This window comes from Lycium barbarum, chromosome 6 (assembly GCF_019175385.1).
Source record: "Lycium barbarum isolate Lr01 chromosome 6, ASM1917538v2, whole genome shotgun sequence".
NCBI classification, from domain to species: domain Eukaryota; kingdom Viridiplantae; phylum Streptophyta; class Magnoliopsida; order Solanales; family Solanaceae; genus Lycium; species Lycium barbarum.
Genome location: NC_083342.1, coordinates 136,114,153 through 136,122,969, shown reverse-complemented (window position 1 = coordinate 136,122,969; position 8,817 = coordinate 136,114,153). Strand labels below are relative to the sequence as shown.

General features: G+C 32.8%; 1 pseudogene; it reads right to left on the bottom strand.

Annotated features, from left to right (window-relative positions):
* On the bottom strand, positions 1–2,773 carry LOC132599339 (aquaporin PIP2-7-like; annotated as a pseudogene).
* Positions 2,774–8,817: the final 6,044 nt, after the last annotated feature.

The following is an 8,817-nucleotide window of genomic DNA, read 5'->3' as shown; positions in this document are numbered from 1 at the left end:
GGATCCAAGTCCAACTAGATTTATAATAAGAGATTAAAAGGAATAACGTAACATCACCAACACTACTAATCATACAAATAAATACACATCCGAGGCTAAATTAAACTATCATAAGCAATACATAATATAAAGTAAAAAAAGAGTTCCATACGTTCCTCACACACACATAGAATAAATTGAATAAATAAACAAAAGAACAAATCTGGGCCAGATTAATGCAATCCTTTTTTCTCTGTTTCTTCTGGTTGTGGTTGCAAGCTAAGGTTGTTTAGTTGGTGGCGTTGCTGCGGAATGAACCCAAGGCCTTAATTGCTGCAGCTCTCAATATATATTGGTGATATGCTGCTGCTGCCAATGCTCCCACCATTGGTCCAACCCAAAAGATCCACTGCACCATATTTAACACACAATTATTACACGAAGAATTAACATAAATATAAATAGCCGTTAACCCAACAGGTTAAACTACAAATAGTCAACGAATATATATGATTATGCATGTATTATATGTGTATGACTGTGCATCCAGCCATCTATTTGTGTAAAGGTTCCCAATTATATCAGCTCTAACTACATTATTTTACTGGTTACAAACGTTCACAGAAGGGTGTGTTTGGTAAGTCAAAATAGTTTTTCAGAAAATGGTTTCGAGGAAATAGAGTATTTCTGGTGTTAGGGTAAACATTTTTCACCAGACTTTGCGCTTTTGTAGAGAAAAGTCATTTTCTTTCACAATTATCTTAGCTTCTAACTTCATATTTACTGGTGTTCAAGTATTTACAACAATATGAGGTCTGAGGAGGGTAGATTGTACGCAGACCTTACCTCCACCTTGAAAGGTAGGAAGGCTGTTTATGGTATTCAAGTATTTCATTAGAACTATTTGGTTCTGCAAATATTATTAATCAGATTTTTAATTATTCTTTTTCAGAGAATATTTTACACTTTCAAGTAAACACCGAATATATTTTCCTGAAAAATATGTCATTTTCAAAAATGTATTTCATGAAAATAACTTCCGTCAGACCAAACACAGAAACAGTACTATTTCAGCAGTAAAGAACTCACATGGTCATCCCAGACTTTTTTATTGTTGTAAATAACAGCAGCTCCAAAGCTCCTAGCAGGGTTGATACCAGTTCCAGTAATAGGAATAGTAGCCAAATGAACCATGAATACAGCAAATCCAATTGGCAAAGGAGCCAACACCTATCATCAACATCCAAGTAAAAATCAGTATACAAAATTCCAATTCATATCACTACTAAAACACTCGAATATTTTACAAAAATTGGCTCAGGTTAAGGTACTTACAGGGATATGAGAGTCACGGGCACTTCTTTTAGGGTCAGTAGCAGAGAAAACAGTGTAAACAAGAACAAAAGTTCCAATTATCTCAGCACCCAAAGCAGTACCATTGCTGTAACCAGATTGAACAAAGTTAGCACCACCACCTAATGTGTTGTAATAGGTCTTCATGAATGCCTTCACAAAACCAACTCCACAAATTGCACCTAATGATTGTGCAATTATATATCCCACTGCCCTTACTAATGACACCTTCCTTGCTAAGAATAACCCGAATGTCACTGCTGGGTTAATATGTCCACCTACAACACACCAAAAAAAAGTCAAAAAACCACCAAAGTAAGTTGATTCACAATACTTTTTTTACATAGTTTCGGAATATGAATATTTGATTTTTTTAAGATTCTATGTTAGAGTTCATATGAAATTTAAGGAGCTGTTTGGACATAAAAAGTTTTACCTTTTTTGTTTTAAAAAAAGGGATTCAGTAAAAAGCAATCACTCACAAAATTTCACGTTACTTTTTATCGAGTGAAATGCATGTTAAACACAAATTCAACTTCTCTATACCATTTTTTAACTTCAACTACAAAACCGCCGCTTATTTTAAAAAATTTCAACTAAATATATGTCCAAACGCCCGTTTGGACCATATATTCCAAATCGGCCACATAATAGAACGCACATTACTATATTTAAAAAATCTCTTTCACAACAAAAAAGGGAAAAAAAGTACGAAATTTTCGTTAATCCGACGCTAAGTAACTTGTATCTAACATACTAATCCATCGATAAACAAGATTAGAGATACATTTTGTTGTTTAATAGCAAAAGTTGCCCGTAGCTGATTCCTACAGTAGTATTTATTTTGTAGTGAGTTAACCTTAAAATTTTCCCTTTTACTCATAATAACATTGCTAAAATGTCATATACACGTTTAAGATATAGCAAGTGCTAATGTACCCCGTACCGGTACTAATGTTTCTCTTTTTTCTTTTTTTTTGCACTCAATTTTAACTAACTCAAAATTCTAGATCCGTCTCGAAAAAAAGTATTATGGACATAGTATATTACCAGAGATACCGGCAGTGCAGTATACAAGTACAAAAATCATGCCACCAAAAGCCCAAGCGATACCAAGAAGACCAACACCATCACATTTATCAACACCATTCAACTTCTTGTGACCAATAACAGTGGCAACAGTTACATATAGGAAAAGAAGAGTAGCAATGAACTCAGCAATAAGAGCTCTGTAAAAAGACCAGCGTTTAAGTTCAGCAAAATCAAGCAATGGTGCTGGTGGTGGGTCCACGTAATCCTTTCCATGTTGTTGATGAACTTGTCCTTCTTCAATCACTTCTTTTGACATTTTTGGTTCTGATTTTGTATCAGTTTAGCAGATGAAGAAGATGAGTTTAAGTGGGATTTGTTATGAGAGAAAGGTGATGGGTTTTTGTGGGCTTTTATTGAGAGTGGAGAAGAGGACTTTATGGATAAGATAAGGGTACAATAGGAATTACAATTTTGAATGTGAATGAAAACAAATATATGAATAATTACACTTTTGTTGCTGCTAAATTTTGATTTTTGATGTTATTATATCTCACTCCATGTATTTAACTCTGAATTAATTATTTCATTTGTTTCATTTTTTGTATCTTAGTTTTGAATTTTATAGTTTTAAATAAAAGGTGTGTGTAATGTTTTAAAATATCTTTAAATTTTGTGGTCTTAAATATGTGATGTTGGGATATTGAAGTTAAAGAGTTACTACATATAAAAAAAATGACATTTTTAATAATAAACAAAAATAATAATAACACATAAATTGAAATAGATGGAGCAAAATGTGGACATTTTTGTTTATTCACAAATGAAATATGTTATATTTAGATTATTTGTGAAATTATATTACCCACAAATATGGAGGAATAGTAAAAAGTCGACATAACACAAATGGTAATTAAAATGCAGCTCCATAATTCGTTAAATTTGAAAAAAATCACAAGCAGAATACCAATTTCAATTAATTGGTTGGTTGTAGACTTTTGATAGGTTGACAATGAACATAAAACTAGCCAAATTTTAGTTGATACTAATTTATTTGAAACTAGAAATCACTGCTAACAAGATATCAAAAGTCGAAATTAGAATTGATCAATAATTCAAGGACTAAATTAGAAAGAAAAAAAAAACTTCAAAAACAAAAAGGAACATGTTCTTATTATAATTGTGTTGGAATTTAGATGTCTTTGCATGGGACCATATACAGCAAGACCATGTTATAGGTCAATGTTAATCATCTGATTGGGCTGTATTTCGTTGTTGTGGGGTTTATTTGATTTTGTTTCTCTCAGCCTGGCAAATTAGCCGAATTCGCTCACATTTACTCCTATTGTAGCCGTTATACGTCTTTTTCTTCAACTTTCTTTCCCTTTCTCTTTTCATTTTTTGGAAATCGTAGGTAGACAAAAAAATTTGAAAGTGTAAATTGATACCCTCTACTATAGATACTACTAGTAGAAGAATACTATTGCGAATAATATATATGTCGGGTGCAATTAGGTCGATAAGAGTTTTTTCTGATCATTTAAATTGAATTAATTTTAATACACTTCGATCCCCTTGACTTGTCTATTTCTTCAAGTTAAAATTCAAAAATTTACGCATAGTGAAGTCCTTTTTTAATATTTTTGGGATTATTGGATCAAGCTAATTGGTTTGGCAGGAGACGAGAACAGGTCGGTTTAATTATAGACCCCCTATCTTGCATTTGGTTAATTGTAACTTGGATAAAGCGATTAAGAGAGAGAATTAATATGTAGCATCAAAGCTTTTCAGTTCAACTTTTGGAGTCTTTAAAGCAAGTATAATGTATATTAGTGTAAGCAAGTTCATAGAATTTGTTGATTTCTTAATGAATATAAGCTCATAGATAAATGATTATTTTTGAAATAAAAGTAACCAATTCTTTTAAAAGAAAATATGGTTCATAAACGGGGGTGGAGCTAGCCCTTCGGGTGTGGCTTCGGCCGAACCTTGTAGCTTTGGTCCGAATCATATATTGTAGTAAACTTTTTATCAAATATGTACAAATTATTAATTTAGAACTCAGTAACTTTAAAAAATTAGGACCCCAAACCCATAAACTTCAAATCCTGGCTCCGCCTCGGTTCATAAAGAATGACATGAGACAGAGATATTATTATTTCACCTACTCCTGCGAAAATGAAAGAAATTCCCAAACAAAGTTGAAACTTGTTATCCACTTCGCAATTTCACTTGAAGTAAAAGGAATAATTGAGTCCTTGGAGGAATTTTCACAAATTTTGGACTTGAAGATTTCATGCTTAGAACCTAAGTATGAGATTGAGTTACAAAAGTTAAATTTGTTTTTACTTCTAAGTTCTCAACTACCCTTGAGCACCCAAGACAAAAAGAAACCCCTATTCCAAGATAATGAATTTCATGCGATAAATTCGTCTTTTTCTTTAGTATCAACATAGTGAAATAGACAATAAAACTATATAATATATCATGAAACTGAGTGCTTATTATAATGTATTTACTAATAGTAAAATGTCGACGAGACTAACTTAATATAAAAAATATAGAGACGTACACTGATAATTTACAATGTTTCTAAATCATCCGGTTAAATTATTTATAATAACATATACTAAATATTTATAACAAACATAGATGACTTGAATAAATAAATAAATTCCCTGCTAGTACCAAGTTAATTACACTACTAAATGTATACAAATAAACACAATAATCCTTATTCAACATGGTAACCCGCGAGGAATAATATTGATTGTATTAACTCATAAACAGAACATTTATTCTATTATTATTTTATTTATGTGGTCGGTACTTTCATCAATCATTAATGATTAGCCTGCTCTTTAGCTGCTAAAGTCGAAAGCCATCGATTTTAATAAACAAATTATTGTACTTATCTGTCTGATAAATGATTATATGAAAAAACTTGATTAGTATAGTATTGTATAATTTTGTTGAAATGATGGCAAGGATTAATTTCGTCAACGTGTATAGAGGACGTTTATATCGAAACTGACAGATAAAACAGCATAATACCTTTTTTTCGATTTGCTCCTGTTAAAAGAATGGTGAGTATGATTGTATACATTATTATTATGAAGGAATTCTTCGCCAGTCACATATTAAAGTAGGGGAGTGGAGTCCGTATCATGAAATTCCATATAGAAGTACTACAGTCCCCAATTTTTGTTTAGCAATGTTCGAAAAATACCTTTAAAATCATGTTATAAAGGTTTAAATCTTCAAAGAACTATTAAAAGGAGAGAGGTCATCATGGAATGGACAAATCAATAGAATCCATGTGGTACACAGCTAGCATTTGTTGTCACTCCAACCCCACAACTAAATTCTTCCCATCTTTATCCACCAAAAAAAACAGTGCTATTTCCTCTCTATAATTTGTAAGACGCCAAATTAAAGAAATCCTTATTAATAAAGTCATGAATTAGGCAAATGAGTTTGAAGTTTGGTAGAAGGAAATAATGTTAGTAAATGTTAACGTGTAATAAGGTCAGTTACTCAAAGGTGAATTATTGCTGAATGAAGTGAGTTGAAAATTATAAGGTTTTAGGTTCTAATTCTATGAGAAAAACATTAGATGATTTTTTTGCATCTATCCAAGACTTGACAAGTAGAAGTATCACACAACCTGGCTTGGACAACGCAATAAAAGAAAAGGACTATTGCATCACATCCGGGATGTGATATGGTTCCAAAACAATAACCTTTTTTTATCAATATATCAAATAAGGTTTATTCAAAAATTTACCTGTTATTTACCTATAATGATCTGATACAACAACAACATATTCATTGTGAATCAACAACATATCCATTGTGAATTTGTGATTCCACAAATGCAGTCTCTTCAAACCACGACTCCGATTCTCTCGTTCACGTTGATAGCCCCAGTTCAGTTCAAGCTGCTGCGAAAGAATTTGTCGAAGTGGTGGAACGAGCTTTCCTATTAAAAGCTGCTAGGTGAATCCCTAAAGTAGATTAGTTCGATCAGCAAGACCCGTCTCCGCAACATTGGAATCAATTTTTTGCTTGGCATAGTTGCAATACGACTTTCCTGGTCTATTTAACTAACTGAAGCTAGCCGAGATCGAGAGCTTTCTTATCATGCAGCTCCTGGATTGAAAAAAAGCTGGTGGGCCAAAGCTTAAACTGCCAGACAGAGACGAGCTAGCTGGACTCTTACGTAATTGAGTATAGAAAGAGGAATCGTCTTATGTGCGGATTGAAGTGCACGGAGTAGCTGGACTCTTACGTATATAAAATGAATGGGTGCACGGAGACCTTATCCTTATCTTTGTGGAATAGAGATATTGTTTCATCCTATAATGATCCGATGACATAAATATGTTACATCATCAATACAAAAAACATAAGCTCCTGAAAAAGATACTATATGTAACATGTTTTGGGAAATAAATTTTATGGTACAATTATTTATTTTTTGTGTAATAATCCCGGAATTATAATCTCAAAACTAATTTATGAGATACCTTATCCTTAAGATTGTGATTTATTTTATACTCTATTTGGTAGAAGGTATAAATTTATATCGGAATAATAAATTTATACTTTCTACTAAATATGTTACAAAATTAATATTGAGATATCCAAACTTAAGCCATGTACCAAACGACCCCTGTGAAGTAGGTAGATTCTTCTTTTGGACAAACATGATTTTGAAGTTAAGAAAAGAGAAAACGATAGTCCTTGTTTATTGATTGCAATTAGTGGAGTACTACTTTTTGCTTGGAAAACCGCAAGATACAAGACAAGACATTTCATCAGAAAAATAGACACTTTAATTTGCTTCTTTGGGTAATACAATGTAGCTGGTTAATGAAGATAATTAACACTGAGCTGAAAGGGAAAACAAACCATTGCAAACTGACACGTATCATATTGCAAAAAACCGCTGTATTGTTTCCAGAGAGTTCTTTGGACCGTTGGGACAAATTGAGATTATGAGGTATGTAGGCAACGGTCGAATCTATTTTGTTCCGTTAAGGCAACTTTTTCCGGCAAGGGTATTAGGGCCGTTTGATCACAGAAATTAGAGGTTATCTAAAATTTGGGATTAAATTTGTTAAGTATATAACTGCGTGTATTAAATAAAATAAGGGTAAATTATTTATCAAAATCACTTATCTATCCCATATAGAACTTGATTATCTATCCTGGTTATAATTCTAAAATTATAATCTTGGAATAACTTTTTTCTGAACCAAACAACTCCTTTATAGTGTTTAGGTTATTCGTAATGTTCAGGATTTAGGTTATTCATAAACATTATTCATAACTCAACAAATGTTTATTATAATAATTTACGAAGTACATATTATAATCAGAATAACCTTATAATGAACATGTTTTTCGTCGTTGCACTTAAATTCGTTAAAGTAACACCAAGAAAACTTGAAAGGTAAGTAAATTGTTATAATGCGCAAAAGTTTATAATCAAACCATATACGTTAAATCAGAGGCTGATCTGGAATTTTAACTTGATTTCAACGTTTAAATTTATTAGCATTATACTCTCAATACTTTTAAAGTTATGAATTTATAATCTAATATTTGTTAAAATTTTATTAATTTTCATATGGGTCTATTATACAAGGAAATGAGGATTTTGACGATGATGTCTCACATCGTTTTAGTGTAGGGTGGATAAAATGGAGGCTCGCTTCAGGAGTGTTATGTGATAAGAAGGTACCACCAAAACTTAAAGGCGGGTTCTACAAAGTGGTTGTCAGACCGACTTTGTTGTATGGAACAGAGTGTTGGGCAATCAAGAACTCTCACATTCAAAAGATGAAAGTTGCAGAAATAAGAATGTTGCGATGGATGTGTGGGCACATCAAGTGAGATAGGATTAGGAATGAAGATATTCGGGATAAGGTGGGAGTGGCATCAATGGAGGACAAGATTCGGGAAGCGAGACTGAGATGGTTTGGGCATGTGAGGAGGAGAGACACAGATGCCCCAGTGCGGAGGTGTGAGAGGTTGGTTATGGACGGTTCCAGAAGAGGTAGAAGTAGGCCAAAGAAGTATTGGGGAGAGGTGTTTAGATTGGACATGGCATAGTTCCAGCTTACCGAGGACATGACCTTAGATGGGAGGTTATAGAGGACTCAGATTAGGGTAGAAGGCTAGTAGGTTGTCCCACGTATCCCTTCGTACAAGTAGTCGCAATTTTGATCTATAGTCTATTGTCCTTTGATTCTTGTTACTATATATTGTTTCTTATACTTAGATTATCTTATTTATCTGTGGTAGCTACTGCTTCTTTTTCTCAGGCTGCTTTATCATGACTTTTTCACTTTCGTTAGTTTCATTTTCATATTGCTTTGAATTGCTGGTGCTTATTTGACCTTTTCTCGTCATGTTTTCCCTTGAGCCGACGGTCTTTCGGAAACAACC